This window comes from Falco naumanni, chromosome W (assembly GCF_017639655.2).
Source record: "Falco naumanni isolate bFalNau1 chromosome W, bFalNau1.pat, whole genome shotgun sequence".
Classification (NCBI taxonomy): Eukaryota; Metazoa; Chordata; class Aves; order Falconiformes; family Falconidae; genus Falco; species Falco naumanni.
This window is the reverse complement of record NC_054079.1, coordinates 24,902,350-24,922,883: the sequence shown is the minus strand read 5'-3', so window position 1 is coordinate 24,922,883 and position 20,534 is coordinate 24,902,350. Positions and strand designations below refer to the sequence as shown.

The following is a 20,534-nucleotide window of genomic DNA, read 5'->3' as shown; positions in this document are numbered from 1 at the left end:
GAGCCATGTGCCACAGTGCATGATGGGCGCAGAGGCTGCAAGTGCAGTGGCTGGTGGCCCCCTCGCCTTGCTGTGTATCGCGGAAAATCCACACCCTCACCCGGGACCTCCGCAAAAGTCCCGGGGAAGTATGAGTGCGCGGTATATATCTGCCCTGACTGATGGAAACTCTACTTGCGTTGAACAGAAGATAAAAATCCAACAAATAAAAGACAATAAGGAATAAAAAAGTTGCCCTTTCCTCTGCTATGGGAGATTTTTCACATTTCTGTTTCACGTCTTTTTCTCTCTGTGTTTCTTTCCATCATATCAGTCAGTCGCTTCATTGTCTCTGCAACTGCGTTTGGTTCCGGACAATGATCCCTTTCGCCTTGGTTTAATACCCCCTCAGTGAAATTCTCTAAATGCTTTTGTCCTCAGATCCCCCCTTCCACTCGATGGGCTGAATCCTTGTTGTCAAAGGGCTCATCTCCGCGCTTCCTGCACAGCCATGCCAGGGCACGACAGGGGCACTCCACGTGCAGCTCTGGCAGCTGTGCCTCCGGACACTGTCCTCCCTGCTCCAGGCAAATACCTATGACAGCAGTCAGATGAGGGATGTTGATAGCATGATTTCCAAGTTTCTTCCTTTTGTATACTTCTTAGCTTTGAATTCTTGCTGCGCCAGCAAGGCTTTGCGGGATTTGCATGAACCTCATCTGTGGGAAGTACCTGCGCCCACTTCGTGCCCCTGTCTTGTTCTTATTTTTACATTTCTCAATGTTTTTCTGAAGTTTCTGGCAACTCTTAAGAACAAAAATTGCCTCCTTTAGTTAACGTTTTAGACTTATTTCGATTTAGGATTTTTTCCCCAGAATATGAATATTGCCGAGTGCTTTTTGGGTTTTTTCCCCTGCATTATCTGTATTGGTTTAGTGTTCCTTTTTTTCCCCTCTGCCTTTTCTGATATTTATCTATTCCACGTCTTTATTTATTACGAATCTCCAACACTTAAAACAGTGGGTAAAAGGTATAAATCTGGGCTATTTGTATAAAGTTTGATATTTAGAAAGAGCTGGTAACTAGGCTTAGCTTTAAACGAATTAATATTTTTTTTACTTTGTCCCGCAGCTGCCTGATACTTATCTTTGTGAAACAATATGAATAAAAACAAAAGGGGGGGAGGAATGCCGCTATGTTTACGTATCCAAAGAACCATTAATACCAGCCTCTTATGGTTTCTTCTTTGGATCCATTCTCTGGTCCCGTCTAGGTCCCAGGACGCCCCGGCGACCGCTGGGCACCTCTCGGCCCCGCAGGGAGGAAATGCCAGGGCCTCGGCTTCCCTCTGCAAAGGGTGGAGTGGCCGTGTCCCCTTACGGACCACGCGTACATCCTGCTCCGCCGCGCTGCTGCACTGACCCGGGACAGCCTGAAGATAGAGGCTGAGGACGGGGGCCAAAGGCTGCCCCTGCACTCAGCACCGCCCCCGCACCGCGTTTTAGGGTAGAAATGACTTTGCCTGGTGTTGCGGGCTAAGGTCTGCCCGCACTTCTCTGCGGGGGTTGCGCTGCTCGAGCTGCCCCGCGCAGGGCTCCGCAGGTTGCTTATTGCCTTGCGCGGCGCGCCGGCGGGACGCAGCCAGCACTGCGAGGCTCCACGGGTGCGGAGCAGATCCCGCCCGGCACGGCACAGACCCGCCAGGGGGCAGCAGCGTCGCACTGCACCACGTCTCCCTCCCCGATCCCTCCGTCCGCCCGCGAGCTCACCGCTTCTCACTCAGATTAGCATGGCTGTAATTAACGCCGCGACCGTTCTTGGTCCCGGTGCGTGCGCGTCTCCGTATACACCACTTGCTACTTGTCCGTCACACCCTGCAAAGTGGAAGGCGCGCACCTGAGCGATCGGGGCAAGATACAGTGTCGTGGCTTGCCTACGTCTCCTCAGGGCTGCGGCGGGAAGAGACCGGGCTGGGCCCCGGCCCTGGCAGGGGGGGATCTTCCCTCGTGGCCGTAGAGCCACGTAGAGCCACATTCGTGGCTAGCAGTCTCCGCGGTCCGGCGTGGTGCCCAGGTCCTGCCCAGGGACGCCGGTGGGGCAGGCCGGGCCAGCGGGGCGGTAGAGAGAGGTTCTCTGCGTGCGTGCGTACGTTGCGGTACGGTGGGTGCCTGTGTGTGCAGTATTCCTGAGTTCTTGGGGGGCTCGGTGAGACGTTTAATCCGTTTGTTCTTGGGGAAGCTACTTCAGCCAGATGTCCAAAAAGCGTCTTAAAATTGGTTTGAGAGGAGGCTGCCCTGCGTGTAGGGGCCGTGTGAGTAGAGAAAGCGGTAACAAGCCACACTGCCTGGGATGACAGTCCTGGCGTGGTGCTGCTTCCCACACCTGAGCAGGTCATTTTGTGACGCCCAGGAGTTTTTCCGTTTCGGGAACGGTTTGTACTTCAGGGTGAGCGAAGAGGCTCAGTACCTGGCAAGCTCAAAACTGAGCGTGGAGAGTCGGGGAGGGGTAGGAGGGCTTTTATCCAAGAAAGCCCCCAGATGTGCGACCGGGGCAGACCCGGTCCCACAGGGCGGCTCCGTAGGGCCTGCGGCGTGCCCAGATCTCTGCACCTCTTCGCCCCCACCTCCCCAGCGCTGTGACTGCAAGCCCGCTCCCCATGAAGTCAGTCATGCTGCTTATCTCCCTTCTCGACAGCCAGGGACGGGGCTGATTTTGACTGTCATCGAAGAGATGGGTCTGATTGGTTTGCCGGTTTTGTTTCTTTTTTCTTTTTCTTCTTTAATAAGTGCGTCGATCTCTTTTCACTTCTTCAGGAGTTATCTGGTGCGAGGCATTTACTGGAATTGAAGTGGGAAGTTGGGAGGTTTTCATAAAGTGAAAGTCCCTGTCTGAGCAGATAATTATTTAACTGCCCCAAAGGAAGAGACATGTTTAGATGGATCAAACATTGGTCTTGGGAACTCAAAAAATCAGACAGAAATACTCTTGCATCAGAATTTTAAAAGCAGTGTTAACCCAACTTTTTAAAGTTATTTTTTGTTTCCCCAACGTTATTCATTTCACTCTGATAAAGTTTCCAAAGCTAAGCCTAACTCTGATACCTCTGAGCCTCAGTCTTGGAGGCAGTGAGGTAGAGGTATGTATATACGTAGGTATAAACTGTTTGACAATAGCACCTAACAAGCTCTTTGCAGCATGTGTGTATGGAGATGGATGTACCACACATGCACGATCAACTTGGTTAAATGGTGTTTTCTCCGATTCAGAAGATCTGCCTAACAGACCCAATACATCCAAGTGAAAGCCAAGCGTAAAAGGAGCTGGGCGCTCTCTTGTACAGGTGTCTGCTCTGGATGGCGCTGTCTCCTGGATTTGCCACTCCAAGCTCTTACCAATCGAAACAAACGATACAACCACCCCTGAAAGTTATGTACCTAATTTTCAGCAGTGTATTCTGCGGTCTTTCCCATCAGATTTGCTTGGGAACCTGTGTGCAAGAAAAATGGCCTTTTCGTGGACCAGGAAGAAATAAGCAAGTTCTGATTTCTTATACAGTGTATCTCAAGAGAAGCTCATAGTGCAGAATGCATGGGTTTCCTTACTTAGCAGGAACTTCTTCAAGGAAGTGCCTGGAGTCCTTTCTCAATACAGTTTTGCATTTTATAATTCAGGTGCTCAGTTTTTATTATATATTTTCATGTTTGTATGATAGAACCTATGTTTAATAATATGTAATCATGAAGATTATATGTATAGTATATTGCATATTACACATTATATGGGTATCTGTAGATCTATAAACACACACGAAATTCCTGCAGTGTCATATAACATCTAAATGTGGGTTTGTGGGCTTGATCCTACAAATTGTTGATTAAATCCTCCAGGTGGATCACTGCTCTCAGGTCCAAGTTCAATATACCTGAAGACTTTAAATATTCTTTAAGATAAAAATTTTTTCCTTCGATGTTAAATAAGTCTAGTTGTTGATTTGGGGAAGAAAAAAATCATGCAAGAAAACAGTGGACTATCTTTTGAAAATTACTCCTGTCAGTTCCGTACCACTTGGGGGAAATGATCCCCTTTAAATGTGTCCGGAAAGTGCCATTACGTCCAAAGATCCCACCTCCATTATGTCAATTCGTGTAACTGTTCATTTTCGTCCTGTAAGAATAATGATTTCGCCTAAAACAGGACAGTGATGAAGCTCATTAAATAATCATTTGATTCTTCTCACATTTTTGCTTGGAAGGAATCGATTGATACCATTTTAGTTGGGGAAACCCACGTTCATTTTTTAAGCTAGTTAAGCTCACTACTTTCCTTCTTCGTTCATACAGAAAATATAAAGATAACATAATGTCTTTTCTGATGTAGAGATCCCGCATGAATCAGTACACATATCAGAGCCCTGGCTTTCAGGCGTGCCTCGAAGAGATACACAAATGAGATCCAAATTGTGTTTGTGTGCAAATGAAAGCAATTTAAAGGTCCTTCTTACTATCATGGAAAACAATAAGATTTTGTATTTTACTTCAGTGGGAACAGAAACTTACCTAATTTTGCAGAGCTGAAGAAAGCCAAATATGTACAGTCAAGGCATGTTCAGAAGTTCTCATTTTATTACTTAAATATATTCTTATAATGGCATGATGTTCAAACTTTTTAAAACTTAACTTCCAAAGAACACATCAAACTTTCTATCTTGTTTTTTGAGACTATTCAATTCTTCCCTTAGAAAAGCATCCTCTGACCTAATGGAAGTTTTGTGCAAGTATGAATTGAGCAGCTGAAGTCTTTCTTAAATTATTCAAATAACTAATGCAAAAATAATACCTCTTACGTACTTCAAGCGATTTAGTCTTGTGAAGAGGACAAAGTTTGTCTTTTTATTTTTAAGCTGAATTCTCCAGTGGCTTCAATAGGAAGTCTTATAGACACATCACTCCTATGTCAAGGCATATACTGACTGAGGACTGTTATTCTGGCTTTGGTACTTTCATTGCTTGGCCAGATAATTTTCAGAATGGCCTACTTTCTGCTCACAAATGCAGGTATACTAGTTGCAAAGAGAGTTCTGAGGTGAGAAAGTCATTAGAGAAAAGATGGAAATAGAATTAAAGCATTACACCTCACCGGAATAATTAAGAAGTATTTTAAATGTTTTATCTCCATTTGTTTTTCCAGTAGTTGCGGTTGTATGAAAGATAATTTTTAGAAGTCTTGCCAAGAGGTTGGTGCTATGCAATCTAATGAATTTGTGGAGTAAATAATTTTAAATTCAGTAGTGTGTATGTGTCCCCTAACTTCCTGTGAAAACACTACCGAATAGCTTGTTTTCACCTTTATATATAAATCTGTAAGGTTAACAAGAGCTTGAGAACTACATTTTTATACCAATAGCTACACACTCTTATAACCTGATCAACTGAGCCAAATTCTGCCCCTTTGAAACAAATTCCACTAAATTAGATGATTTTTAGAACCAGTTTGGGTTTTCCCTACTTCATAATCCACTTATTCCTCCGCTTGAATTATTAGAGCTCGACAGCAACTCATGTCTAACGTCACTGGAACTGACTTTCCCAGAGGGCTTAGCTGATTTCTGAAGGTCAAAAGCAATTTTCGTATATACCTACATGCATGTTGACATTATTGTATATCTAGTAACTGCTTTAAAGAAGATTAAACCTGAGTGTGAATACATTCTGAAAGATGTAGACACCAGATAATGGATGGTCTATATGAGAAAGTGAGTACATATAATCACATAACAATGTTTATAGACAGTGTAAGAAAAAAAATATTGCAAATTCCAGAGCTTGCGTGTTTGTATTTGTGTGCTTCAGGTAATGGCACGTTATAGAAAAAATATGAAGACAATTGTTCTAATATTAACTTTTTTGATTTGAAAGAAAATCAGTTCTAACATGTTTTAATGTCTGTTTTAAAAATAAGTAAATGAGAAGATAATAATTTCCATGCTCATTAGAATGAAAAACATTATTTGATGGATTTTATTTTGATAATTTAAATAATAGCAACGCAACTTTATACTTAGTCTGACTCAACTGTTTTTATTTTTTATATTAATAATTTTATATAACACCAAAATAAAAAATAATTTTATGCTTTTAAACAGAATATAGGATTTTTACAATATATATTGGGGGGCTGTTTATCCTAAGCATCAAAGACATTTTTATTGTAGTACAACCTACTTTTTAAATATAAATTAAATTTTAATTTTTAATTTTACTTCAACACGATTAATATGATCTCTCATTAAATTATTTTGTTTACTAGGATTAGTATGTATCAGGTAAAAACATCCTAAACCACGTTGTCAAATTCGCCATAATTAATGTTTGATATTTTTCACTCTGTATAAACACAAAATTTACATAACCCTATAGAAACCACAGTCTTGCTGATGTATTGTTCTTTGCTCCAATTAGTTATATGGCAAATCATATTTTGCCGTCATTTGCCTTACAAAGGAGGCTCAGAATTTTGCCATTTCTTGTGTGCAAATTGTTAGCAATTTGTTGTATATGTAACAATTACAAGTGCGGGATTTTGATTTCATACGAAGTCTAGTCGGGCATTTTTATTCTGCATCATCTCTGGCGGATATAAATGCAAACATTTTCGTGTGTCGATGTCTCTTTTGGAAAAATTTGCAATTCGCCAAATAAAATTTTAACTAAAAAAATCAGAAGGACAGTTACTGTGTCTGCAATATTGAAACTTTCTACGGGTTTCACTGTCAGCGCCCCGCCAATTCCAGCGTCTTACAAATATAGGTGTGCTGCGAGTATGTCTGTGAAAGAGGGAGGGAGGGACCACAATTGATAAAGCCTCCTATATCACGAGAGCCTGCGTTATTGTGTTTAGTCGGAAACTGAATACTTTACTGTACTAATAAGCAGACAGCAGACCTCACCTTTGACGAAGTAAAAAGTCTCCATTCCCTGCGGAGACACTTCCTAGTGTTCCAAATTATTTTTTAAAACAGCTGTTACTCCTCAGCTTCAATTGTCAGCTTGCGTTTGCAAAGATCTTTAAAAATAATTATTAGTATCATTAGGAATAATAATATTAAAAATACCAACAGGAAGGAGAGGAGGCGATGCCTGCCGGCAGCCCATTTCTATCCCGGGCAGTAGCCTCGCACCACGGGGCTCTGCGCGCCCCATATGTGGCATATGATCCCCATATGGGCAGGCGGGCGGACATGCCTCGGGCAGTTCTTCAGCCCCTTCCTCCCCCTTTTCTCCTCAAGCGCTGCGCTCCACAGGCAAAGTCCCCGGGGCGCCACGGCGGGACCGAGGCGCGGAGGTCGGTGCGCGGATGTGGAGGGAGCGCCTCCTCAGGAACCCCAGCGACCAGCGCGGATCCGTTTGTCCTCCCTCCCTCCCGGGCTTTCTGATTTGGGGCAGGCGGAAGGAGATGAGTGGGTGGGAAATGTTAGAGCGAAGGGGAGGGAGGAGCTACGTTGCAGTTCAGTGTGAGGTAGCACCCGTGGCCACCCCTCTCTATCGCCCCTTATGTTTTCCTCTCCTGTCTACCGTTGAATGAACAGGATTGGACTCGAAAAGTTACAACTAATCTCTGCGAGGATGTGTGTGACGTATGTGTCTTGCTGAGGGGCTGCGGACGGGAGCCGATCGGTGTCAGGCATCTCGGGGGTAAGTACCGGGGCGCGGAGTAGTCCCTCCACCCTGTGCCGTGGCAAGCCTCGCTGTTCTCTCTCGCTCTCTCTCATGCTCTCGCTCTTGCTCTCGCTCTCTCTCGCTCTCATGCTCTCTTATGCTCTCTCTCTCGCTCTCTCTCATGCGCTCTCTCATGCTCGCTCTCTCTCTCATGTTCTCTCTCTCGCTCTCTCATGCTCTCTCGCTCGCTCTCTCATGCTCTCACTCACTCACTCTCGCAGGGGCTCGGATTTGGTAAAGCCAGGCGATGCCCTGCTGGGCTCCGGAGGAGGTCACGCTGTGTCACCCACGGGGCAGGAGGAGGGTGTTCGGGGAGGGCAACTCTGCCCGCAGTCTTCCGAGGGCTCGGGGGGAGAGGCCGGGCATCAGCAGGGGCAGCTTCTCCCCCTCTCCCCCGCTGACCTCCTTTACACCTGCGATTCCTCGGAGCCCTCGTTGATTTTCTATGGCACTTCAGTCTTCTGAAGGCTTATGCTGGGCTGAGTGGGTTGCGACGGACGCGGTAACCACAGACGGCAGCAAAGCGAGCCGACGAGGCCATTTCTCCTGAGCAGGAAGAGATTTCTCTGTGCCCTCTCCCTCTTCCCTAATTTTTTACTCTTAACGATAAATCTTATTTGACCGAACAAAGACTATTGGATTACAAGTCTGATCACCTGATAGTGACTTACCTATTGGTTTGTTAAACACACATATCTATCGGGGGCTGCATTGAGCTGGAAGCGGTAACGCTTGTAGGGAAATTGGTATTCACACCGTTTCGGACAGAGCTGGTATACATACGGCAATACGTACACACACACGTTCGTATCACATTAGAGCAGGAGTCCTCAAACTACAGCCCCCCAGGGTCCTCAATCCGGCCCCCGGTATTTACAGAACCCCCCCCGTCGGGGGTTGGGGGGGGGGGGAACCAAGCAGCTGCAGATGACTTCCTGCCACTTCATCCGCGCGCCGGCCCCCTGGTTAAAAAGTTTGAGGACCCCTGCATTAGAGCGTGAGAGATCGTGTGTGAGCACATTATCAAGTTCCCAGCTGGCTGTCTTTTAACAAATAATCAAAATAAATAAGGGCTTGCTGTTGGTTTTTTGATTGCTCTGGGTATATAAGGCTGACAATTGTTTTCCCCAGGACCGTCTGTCCATTAGCTGGGGAAAAAGGAAATGCTATCAGGAAAAGAGTACTGTCTATGTCAGGGAGACAGGTAGAAGGAAATAAAAGTTCTGCTTAGGTTGGCAGAGTAGGTTAGCTTCAGAAAGTCTTTTATAATGAATATGCAGGTTTTAAAGCCTATAGATACACTTCTTTCTACTCTCACCGAGTTTAATTTTGGGGGTGTGAGGGGAGGCGACCTGGAAAGGTAGGTGACCTTCCTTTTATCCCACTTTATGAATCTGTTAGTCGGCTGCAAACTGCACTCCTTTACTAGCCATTCCCAGGTTTTCTGCAATATGCCTAACGCTATAGGCTGCTGTCTCAGCCTTGACGATTCTTCAACTTGATGACTGAAGTTGATAGTCTTCATGTCCTGATTCACTCGTATCTGAATATGCTGCTCTAGTTCTTGATTCATTCATTGCTAATGAAAAGCTGTGAAAGAAAAGGGAGGGGGCACGCACAAACTTGTAGGGCAAAGAGCTAAAATGATTTTGTGCGTTTGGACTGTCCTGCGGTGTTTTGTTAAATAAGTAGTCCTTGTGTTATCAGACACGAGTGAGAAATGACACTTTTTGCCAAATAGGCATGCGCACAGCTCTGAGCAAAATGGCAAGGTTTTAATAAAGGTGTTGCAACTGTCTCTCAGGGGGTTTCTCCTAGAGCGTGGGAACGTGTCCGAGCAGCGGCGTCGGTCAGCCGCAAGGTCGGCGCCCCGTCGATCCGCTCGTGCGTCCTGCCGGCACATCACGGAGGCGTGCGACCGCCAGTCCAGCCTACTGCTCTCTCTGGGTTTGGGGGATGAGGCAGGATGGCATGGGAGGACGTCGGTGTGTCTAGGGCAAAATGAGAGACACCCAGTACTATTATTTTAGTGTAAAAATGATCATGGAGTTACTAAAAGAGGAGAACAATACCCTTCGGAGAAAAAGAGCCAGGAAAATATTAGCGCTGGGTCTTATTCTTGATTTTGGACAAGGTGTGATCAACCAATATTTAAAGACCTCTTCAGTACTTGAGCATGCAAGCTGTTTTCCCGTTGATTTTAATTTATATTTTTCCATCACTCTAAGAGAGATCGTTATTCAGATGATATATCGGTTCCTTTTAGTAGACGTAAATTTTCTGAGAATGAATCCTTGGTCTTGTGATGCTACTAACGACTAACTCCTTTATTCTCAAGTTTTAAGACCAGGGAGATTTGACGAAGTTTTGCTCATTTACCTTAATGCACATTTAGAAAACGCACTCGAAGAGCTACTTTGAGTCCCTGCATTTGTGTTCACGGTATGAAAGTTAAAACCTCTGAAAGGTAGTTGCCGCAAGTTGTGCCACACCCTTTCCTCACTGTAAAAGAACTGCACGTTGTGATTTTTTTCGGGCAAGAAGAAAACAACTCCTGCAGGTGCACAAAATATGTCCTTTGAGACAGCCAAGTTATTCTTTTCTCCAACTACAGCCCATTAAGAAAAGCCTATTGAGATACGAAACAACAAAAATTCCTAGAATGGGATCTCGGAAATCAATTATCAAAGCACACCCACCCGGCTAATGAACTACTAAAATAACAACAGAAAGTGGCGGTTAATCCAATCAAATGTAGCCTCCAACTTCTCGGATGTGTGTCTTCCTCCTAAAAACCTAACACGATTAATGCTCCTTCACTGCCATTTGTACTTGTAAAAACTGCCTTTTGGTAACATAAATCTGGCCCTTTCATTGTAATGATTTTTTTAAAAAAATATTAAAAAGAGGAAAGGAGAATAGGGATAAGGTAAAAAGTAATACGATCAGCTGGAAAGTATTTCAAAGAAAAAGTCCTTTCCGCACAGCATCAATACAAAGATTCAATAAAGAATAGAAAACGAATACTAAAATTATATTCTTGCTTAGGATAGCAATGTTTTTCTTCTCACTAGGGTTTGTAAGCCATGCTTTTCTCTAAACAGGAATCCACAAAGTCAGCCCATTTTTTGATCCTGGCAATTCAAATGCAAAGCACGGAGGAGACGGCGATTATTCCTGTTGAAATGTATTTGTGGAATATTGCTTTTCCCGGTGTATATAAAACAATAAAAGTAAGGGGAGAGAGGCTGGGGTGAGTCGGTAGCAACAGGGAGAACGCACAGGTGCTGCCCTTCGCTTTCTGTGCTCAGCTTGTCTTTCACGAGCTTCTCTGGGAAGACTTTGCTTACAGTGAAGCGTTTATTATTATTCTGATCAAGTCTCTAATTTTTGTGGGATACAGCCCAGATCTGGAGGCAGAAGCGTGTGTATGCGGGGGGGAGGGGGGGGGGGGGGGGGAAGGAAAGTGGGATTTCAGCCGCTGTAGATGGGGGCTGTGATTCCCAAGGAGACGACAAGGACAGCATCCCCACTTGTTTCAGAAGACGCGTTGTAAAGACTAAAAAACACGCTTGGTTTTTCGTGGAATTTTGCTGATTTCTGCCCATTAAAACGATCGCTCCAGTAGGGCTGAATTCTTGCGGGGAGCAGAGCAAGAGGGGAGAGGGGAGCGCTACCGTGGTGTCTTCTCCCCAGGCTGCGCTAAATTGAGCAAGGGAGCGCGGTACGGTGTGGCCCTTCCTCGCGCCCTAGTCCCGACGATCGCCCGCGCTCGCCGGGGCCGTGCGGAATACCGGTAGGTGTCGCTGTCTCTCTGCCGGACGCGGCCTTCGCGGGCGATGGAAAGCTGCGCCATCTGGGGCACCTCGGCCTGGCTCTGGTCGCCTGGACGGCAGGCAGCCGGCCTCGGGCGGCAGCATACCCCCTCCTGATCTTACCGGCGTGCAAGGCTTCCACGGAGCCGGCCACAGAGCGAAGCCAAGGGGGAGGGGGGGCATTTTGGGTAGGAAACACCCTTTCGAGAAGTCATGAGGGACTCCCATGCCCCGCCAAACTTTTCCACTTGGTCTGTGCCAGGAGATCAGAAGTGGTCTCCGGCAATTCAAGCTGATGTAGAGGGAAAAATAATCCAAACCAAAACAAAACCAGGTTTAGTCCTCTCTGAAACCAGTGAAATAATGGTTCATTTCAAACCTTAATTTATTGATTGCTTATTTTATGCCAAGTTATAAACTGATTACAGAAACAGAACAGAAAAGCCATCAGGAAAATTTGGCTAATTCTGTTAGTGCTAAAAGCCATAAACATTTTGTGTATGGAAACTCAACTGCATTGACTACTTATCCTAGCTTGATGCTGAAGTTAACGTTTTGAATGCTCACTGAAACATATCTAATAGAATTTACTATACGTCACCCCTTCGGTGTCTTCCCCAGAAATCTAACAATTTAGCAATTATTTTAAATATGCATGAAGCTCCTGAATATTAAATTTCTCACCCCCTCTTCCCCTGACACTCCTCTTGATTTCTAGCTTTCTACCTCTAATCAGGGAAGACATTATTGATCAAAAAGAGATTGGTATGGCTTTGTAATTTTTTTCCAAAGGATGTGTATTATGAGGTGTATTCACACTGGACGTGTAAAGACATCCAAATTATGAATTGTTGTGAAGGCAAACTCCACTAAATTCAGCCTTTTCCTTACTAAAAAATAATTTCAAAAATCAATTTATTTCTCATTTCAAGTATCGGTTATTCTACCTAAAATTACATGGTTGTCATTTTACAATTTTTCGTTCAAGGGTTTAAATCTTACGGGGAAAAAAAGACGGTTTTCTGTACCTGTATCCCCCTTCTTCTAAACCAATCTGTAAATAATGCCAAAACGTGTATGTTCAGGCATAGGGCATATCGACACAGATCTGATTATGTACGGTTTGATTAAAAAATAGAGAGGACTGAAGAAAGGGAAAAATCCAAGTGTAAAATGATGAATATTTAGATTATTCTAGCCGTTTAAAACGTTGCAAAAAAAGACGACAGAGGGGATCTATTTTTGTATTTATTTTCAACCTGATGCCCTCTCTCATCTGTAACGATCAACTGTAACGATTACCCTAATTTTGAGTATTAGTAATGCTTTTTTTTTTTTTTCGGTCTGAAATCGTCACTTCAGTGGCGTTTTGAAATCATGTGAATTTTACGTGCCTTTATGTTTAGCTTTAAAAGGCTGAGTATTAGGTAACGAGTTGGGGGGGGTATTTATTGTTCATATTCTTACCCGTCAAATTAGCGTTAAAGTGGCAGGTGACTGAGGCAAGACAGCTGTCCCCACGATGCCTGTGGCACATGCAGGGGCGGGGAAGCGGGGGAGGGGCGAACGGGCTAGGGAAGCGGCCGGCGCAGAGCGCTGGCACTGCAGGAGCTGGCGCTGCTGCCGGCTGCGGGACTTATTCAAATGTCGCCCGCTGCCTCTGTGATTCGCGGGAACCCAGCCTCCGTATGGTAATACGGGGCGGGGGGGGCAGGTGTGTGGCTGCGGCCACGGGGGTAGAGGCGGAGGGGAGCGGGGGGGGGCTCTCAGGCACTGCTACTGCGGCAGCCTAGCTGGGGCAGAACACCGGCGGCGGCGCCTTCCGTCCCGTCTCGCCGGGTGCGGTGCCGTCAGGGGCAACGGCGGCGCGCAGCGAGGCGGTGGCGGGGGTAAGCAACAGAAGCAGCACGGGGAGTGGCGGGGCGTGGGGTCATTGCCCTGCGCCACCGAGGGAGCCGGGGGCAGGGAGGCGGCTAGGGCTGCACCGCCGCACGTTTGTGCCGCGGGCAGAGGCATTATGTAACATATCCATATACCCCCGCTCACCAACACCTACACACACGCCCCGCTCTCCCTATGTGCCATCTGCTACCTGCGCACACACCCGAACTTGGGCTAGGCACTCACCTCTGTGGGTCTGTCTGTATATGTTACTACAGATCTATAGAGGAGCACGATTCATGTGTGCTAATTAAAAGCAGTGGAAATAATAGGTTTCCTGGGCTAAGAGTCCCCAATATCACTCGTATATGAGCACCTGCACACAGATGTGTAGTCCTACCGCTATTCATAAAAATGTGTAAAAAAAGTACTTTCCTACATGAATTATTGCTAACTAAATAGATGACAGTATCTGTTTCCGGGTTTTTTTAATCTTACGGGTAGACATCTGACCACTTTTTATTGGGTGACATACATGAGCACTTCAGTGTAAGACTTGTACAACTGGAGCTAGAAGTAGCGCTGGAAATCCAAAGAAAGTATATTTCTTGTGAAATAGGTACTGAATAATACAAATCGAGTATGACATTCGGATCTTTATTTAAAAAAATATATGCATGGCAGTCTTGGAGGGGAGGTAATTTTTGCCTTAAACGTTAATGCAGGTAAGTCATTCATGGTGTAACTAATTGTCTTTTCACTTTTTTTAATGAAAAAATATGTGTATGGGTGAGCATTATTCTTATGGAAAACATTACTCGTTTAAAAATATAATATTTCTGGAATATAAAAAGAGAGTAATCGTCTGGTTTAATCAGGTTTAAACTACTCATTTTTAATAAGAATTTCCCCGTTAATTAAATCTAAACGAGCTAACATTGTTTTTAAATGTAATTCAAAGCCTGTGGATTTTAAGATAGAGAAAATGTAATGATAACGGCAATATTTTAAAATAACCTTTAAAAATGCCTTTTCAGTAAAGACTTAGGTAGTTGCTTTAAAACTACACGTTAACATGAACTGTAATACATTTAATAATGTAGCATTTAAGAAAGAACTTACAAAATGTCTCCGTACCTGGGTCTACACATTTTAAGATAATATTCTGAAATAAAACATTCTAGAAATCAACAGATATAAGTGCGTTTATAAGTCGTAATTCTGCAAGGAAGTATTATAAATCCTTTGAATCGGTCCCCATTACACGCATTATCTATATTGCCTTATACCTTAAAACAGTATTGTTTTTCCTTAATATGAAGTTAACTAGGCAATCAAATTTCCAGGTTCGACCTATTGGTATTATAGCTGAACATGGTAATGATATGTGCCTCTCCTCTTAAAACCCAATAAACGTGTTGTGCGCCTTTATTTGCTTTATTAGCTTTGTGCATATTTTGTAACCTTATACAAATAAAAGCAGGGAGGAAACTGCATATAAAGGCACATACACAGTGGAGTCATGCCGGGGGGAGGGGAAGGGGAAAGGGAAAGGGAAGGGAAAGAAAAAGAAGAGTAAAGAAAGGAAGGAAAAATCAGAGAAAAAGCGATAGCTTCAAACTTTCGGATAATTAAAAAATGCAAAATAGAGCTTTACATATGCATCACTATTAAAAATAGTACACGGTGGAACCAGGAGGAGGAGAGGAGAATGGCGCAGCGGTGAATCCCTGATTATGCATGGGAAGCCGTCTGGAGCAGCCTGCTCTGAACGGGTCTCTTTTCCGTGCCGCGTTGCAGTCGGCCCCGGCCGACGCAAAATCCCAGCCTTCCCGTGCCTAATTTATATTTGTTATTTCGGGGTTTTTTTTTGTTTTGTTCTTTATGAAGTTGGAGGGGGGGGGGAGAACGGATTGTTTTTTCTATTAATTGCGATCTTCATTAATAGGGGCGATCGCTCCAGAAATCTTCAGTTTCTTCTCCAAGCAGTAGGATTTGCATATTTTTTTAATGCCCTAATTTCCTTGATGTATGTAAATGTAGCCGGACGTACAGTAAACCTCAAGCTGACGTCAATGAACATGACCTCGCTGTTAAACCTTGAACGTGAAGCGAGGATGGGGGACGCGGCGGGGGCGCAGAGCCGGAGCCGCTCCGCGCCGAGCCGAGCCTCATTGGCCCATGCCAGGCCAGGGCGGTAGTCGCAGCGGGGAGGTGGCCGGACCGCCGGTAGGCACCGTCCGCAGCTGCATTGGCTGCTTGGCTCCGCTCGCCGCTTTAACACACTGATCAGAGCCCTTGCCCAATAAAATAAACATTAACAAAACCATTAACTCTGTCTCCCCGCACGGCGGCAAAACAAAGTCCACCCTTGTGGTGTGCTATCACCGTCCCCGGGAACGCCGCCGCTCCTCTTCATCAGATGATGAGCGAGAAACAGAAATCACCGATCGTCACAAAAAATCCCCCCCAATATTGCACAACACACGCAGTGCAGATAAATCATAATTTCGAATGACTGTATCGATACAGTGTTAGCGGTTTGGTGTAAGGGATTCGCTGATATCAGTGACGGTTTAAGGAAGAAGTGGCAGAAAATTGAAAATTCGCTAGGCTGTAGGCAAGCCGTTCGCTCCTCCAGCCGATCTGATCTGCAAGTCAAAACCACTCTCCTGTCTTTGCACTGATTTCTCCCATTTAGAAAGAGAAGCAGTATGAAAGGGCTCGCGGATATCTGACTGCAGAAAGTTGGCTTTGTTGTTGATACCAAGGTAGAAAAGGGTAATGTGAACAATGTTATAAAGCTGTCTCTATATTTTTCCCTGTACCCTTTCTCCCTTTAGAAACTCCTCGGTTTATAATTATGTTTGGAGAACTTTTAGCGCTAGGGGAATTTCTACTCGTGAGGCTGTAGAATTAAATGCAATTGATGTTTTGAAAGCGAATGGTATTCTTTATTACGTTCTAAGTTTTTCTTTTTCTCATGATTGTTTGTCTGTTTATGTTCCAGAGTATTTCTCTAGAACTTGGCACAATCACTCTTAGAGCAAACCATCTGCAAGCTAGCAGCTACATGCGCGCGTGTACTCTCTCTCTTTCTCTCTCTCTGCTTCTATATTCAAACATCTTGACTAAACTTAAATGGCCAAGCCAGAGAACGGAAACACGAGTGTATTTCTGATTGAGAAACTGATCCAGACTTTTATAAATCCTCTCAGCAGTTTTGTGTAGTCAGGGTTTACCCTGAATTTCGTTAGTTTAGTCTGAGATTGCATTTTTATTCTTATAGAGTTCTGTTGTTCTGCCTTGTCGCCAAGCGCTGTGTTGACATGAGGATCCACGGGTGCTGTGCGCAGCTGGGTTGCGACAGGGGCTGTGAAGGGCCGCGGCCAGGACAGCTGTCCCTGGCAGTAGTTGGCGGGAAATCCGCGCTTCTGCGGACCGACTACCCTCTCTCTCTGGAGCCGCACTCTGGACGGGACTCCCATATGACATATATATATATATATATATAAACAAATATATATACGCGACATACACATATGGCATAATATATATACACACACACCGGTTTTGGTATTCCCCCCCCCCCCCCTTCTTCACACATGCTCATACTCCTTGACACCTGCCCACACGGCTACAACACAGCACTATGGAAAACACCACGTGCTGATATCGCGCAAAGCCGCCCCAGACAGAGACAGGCTGTCTGGCAGACTCCCAAACCCCTGGCCCTCTCCGAACCCCCTCCAAGGCTCGCCCGCCGGCACCGCTGCCTTGCAACTACCCCCGCCAGCCCACCTCCTGCCCACCCCAAACGGTGAGCACAACTCCATCGCTGTGTCCTCCTGGGCACATACCAGAGAGTCGTCCTGCCTCCTTACCTTGCCATGCACCACCTCCCTCCTTCCTTCCCCACCCACACACCTCCCGTGGTCGGGCACACCCCCAAACTTCTCCCAACGCACCACGCAGTTCTTTGCCCGGCTCCTGCAGCCTAAAACAAGCTGGAGTTTTCATCGGTGAAATGTTGGTTCTGTGCCACTGGTTGAACCTGAAGCCTTGGATGAGAAGGAAAAGAAGGAAACCACAAAACTTTAAGAAAGCCTCCTTCCAGCAATCATTGTGTTGACGAGAGGTCACGCTACAAGTTTCATGATAACAAATTGGAAGGGATTTTTTGTTGTTATTGTTGTTGACCGGTTGATCAATTTTGACGAAAGTTACACAAAATGGTAATGCCTCCCAAAAACAGGACGCAGAAGAAATTATTCTTCAGAAGTTAGCTGGAGGAAAACACCTTAGAAAACCTCAACCATTTGGTGCAATTTTTTTTTGTTTCCAAAGAAATGTGCGCTTTCCTTCTCTAGGAAAATGGAGCCGTTGCTCTTCTTTAGACTAGGCATTTCTAATTTATCCCGTCTGTCAAAATGAGACTATGAGAGGTTTTGGTGTAAATTCATTATCTCTGGCAACGCATAACATATAGTAGGAACGGGAAAAGACCATGGCAATGGATGAACAAAAGGACTTCAGTTCATCAGCAACAAAAGCACTGGGAAAATTGGTTGAATTTCAGAGCACGTCCTCCTCAGCAGAGGGCTGGACTAGACCTTGGCCAACCCCACCCCACCCCCCAAACCCCCACCCCCCAACTTGCAGAGCCTCACATACAACACTTTTTACTCTGGAGCTTGGGAAGCAATATGGAAAAAGGGGAAAAAAAAAAACCACCACACCTTTTTGCCTTTCTCCCCCCCTTTTTTTTTTTTTTTAATGGAAGCTTTCTAACTGTTTTAGAACCAATCATGCAAGAATTACACCATGGAACTAACTAAATGGCACTTTTAGAGATGACGAGGGGAAATATTTGAATTTCTGGAGATATAAAAGAACCTGCTTTCTGTGCTTTAAAGGGGTCTTGACCATGGTGGGAATTTTTGTTTTCTATGGGAGATTCACCTAACCATTTAGATCTGGGGTAAATCTTTATTTTATAAAGAACAAATGTAAGTATCAGGAGGGGGATATACAGAGCTCGAATTCGTTATAAAAGGGAGAGAGCTGAACTTCATTGCACGTCCGCATTTTCCGATTGAGTGGGTATATGTGAACCTGAGCTCGGTTAGCAGCTCTGTGTTAGGTTCAGGGGTAGAGGCTGCCTCGCCCAGCATCAGACAGAACAGGTCGTCTTGGTAGGGCTCCAGGAATTTCCACTGGCGACCGCGAGGGAAATTTAATAACAAGGCAGGGTTTTATGAGTTAACACGACGGCTTATATTGGTTAGCTGATTTTGTATGTTTTATGCTAAACTTTGTCTTGTGATTGGTTAGGTGTGGAAACTTAATTATCAAGCGGATTGCCAGTAAAAGCAGAGCTGTAACGTTTAAGTATGCAGAGAGGAAGCTTTTTAGCAGTACCTAGGTACCTTTCGAAGGTGTACAGACATAGGAACAATCATTCACCGGGTTTTAAATTAGCATATGGGAACTAACTCCTGTTGACTCTACATTTTCGAGCTGTTTTGTAAAAAAAAATAAATATTAAAAGTCAAACTAATATTTTTGAGATTGCCAACGTGGAGGAGATTATTCACTGTAGTTAATAAATCCGTCTGCCTCTGTGGTCACTTCAAGCAAGCAGCCATCACTTACTGGGTTTTCTAAAATTCAGCCTGATCAAAACATGTATCCCTTTGAGCGAGGGTGATTTAATAAATGTTTCATGAGGTTGTAATTATTCCCATCTTGGCCGGGGCAGCAGGGGCAGCTGTGTCTGGCATAGGCTCAGCCCAACTAAACCGCTCACCTTTTTGAGGGGGGGAGGGAGGAGGAGGCGGAGACGGCTTGCACCTTGCCGCGGCTCTAGGTGCCGCTCCCCCAGGAGTCCAGGAATGGCTGCTGCGGCGCGGCACGGCACAGTCCCAGCCGCCGCGGGGTCGAGCCTGGGACGCGGGAGTGCCCCGGCGGCGGGCCAGGCTGGGCGACCCGACGCCGGGGCGCAGGCTACCTCCAGCTCTGGAGCGGGCTCTCCGAGGCACCGGTAGGCAGAGAGTGTAATTGAAGCAAGGGATTTATACAATGGTGCTTCTTTAGTCCTCCCTCTCACCCGCCCACCAAAACACCCACCCGTCAAGTAGCATACCTCTCCAAGAAACTCTCCTCTATTTCAGGATTCATGAAATGGGGGAAATAATTTACCATAAAATAGAAGAACACAATTACTTTGTAAGAAATAATATGCTTTTAAACTAAGGCTGATGTAATTTATATGATGTAATGACGGTGATTAGATTGTTATATTTATTTACACATACAACTTTTGATATAGTAACAATTTTGTAAATGTAGACCATGCCTTTCTAATGATCCTGATTTCAGGACATCGGTGATCTAAAAGACACAGAAATTCTATCGGAGAAAAAAACTGGCTTAATGTGTTTTGCATGTTTTGAACAGAAGGGTAGATGGAGCTTCCATCCTTTATTAAGTAACTGGCAGCTTACAGTATGCAAATATTATATATGCCTCTGTAGATTTCAGCATCTCTATTCAGCAGCCCCAAATATTCTTAAACTGTTTTTTATCATAGCTCTCCACAAATAATTATTGCATTTGTTTTTATTGTTCATAATTATGTCCTGTAAATATCAATTATCACATTTAACCCTGCAGATACCGGAGTACATCACTTGTATCTGGTTTATGTCATATTAGATCATCTGCAGGAAATGTGGCTAGTTATTTCCCTGTTTAATCTAGAATCAAGCATGTAGTAATTTATTCAATAATCTCAAAATGTTGATAAACACAGCACCTTCTGAACACACATGCATGTATCTATTTACATACATTTCACGAACAAGAACAGTGAAATTGTTTAAATTATGTTCCTTTGCCTTTTTTTTTTTGCGGCTATTTTTCAGATTTAATCAATGCAAGAAGACCACAGGAAATGAAAATCACAAGAAACGGTATGTATTTTTATTGTTTAATAATAAAAGTCAGACGATAGAACATGTTCTTTAACAGCACACAGTGTATATCCATGTGAGATTACCGAGTGTGGTTTCCTTTTTTCCCCCCAAGATTTTGAATTCTCGATAACCTGCATTTTTTTATTTCGTAATTTGGATTTGTATTA

The 20,534-nt window shown here is 44.6% G+C and overlaps 1 long non-coding RNA gene across 1 annotated transcript; it reads right to left on the bottom strand.

The window, feature by feature from the left end:
• Positions 1-14,542: 14,542 nt before the first annotated feature.
• LOC121080631 lies at positions 14,543-19,430 on the bottom strand. Its single transcript, XR_005825451.1, has 3 exons — positions 19,200-19,430; positions 17,359-17,451; positions 14,543-16,871 (listed from the first exon to the last, which is right to left on the bottom strand). It is a non-coding gene; the product is annotated as an uncharacterized LOC121080631 (long non-coding RNA).
• Between the last annotated feature and the right edge of the window lie 1,104 nt (positions 19,431-20,534).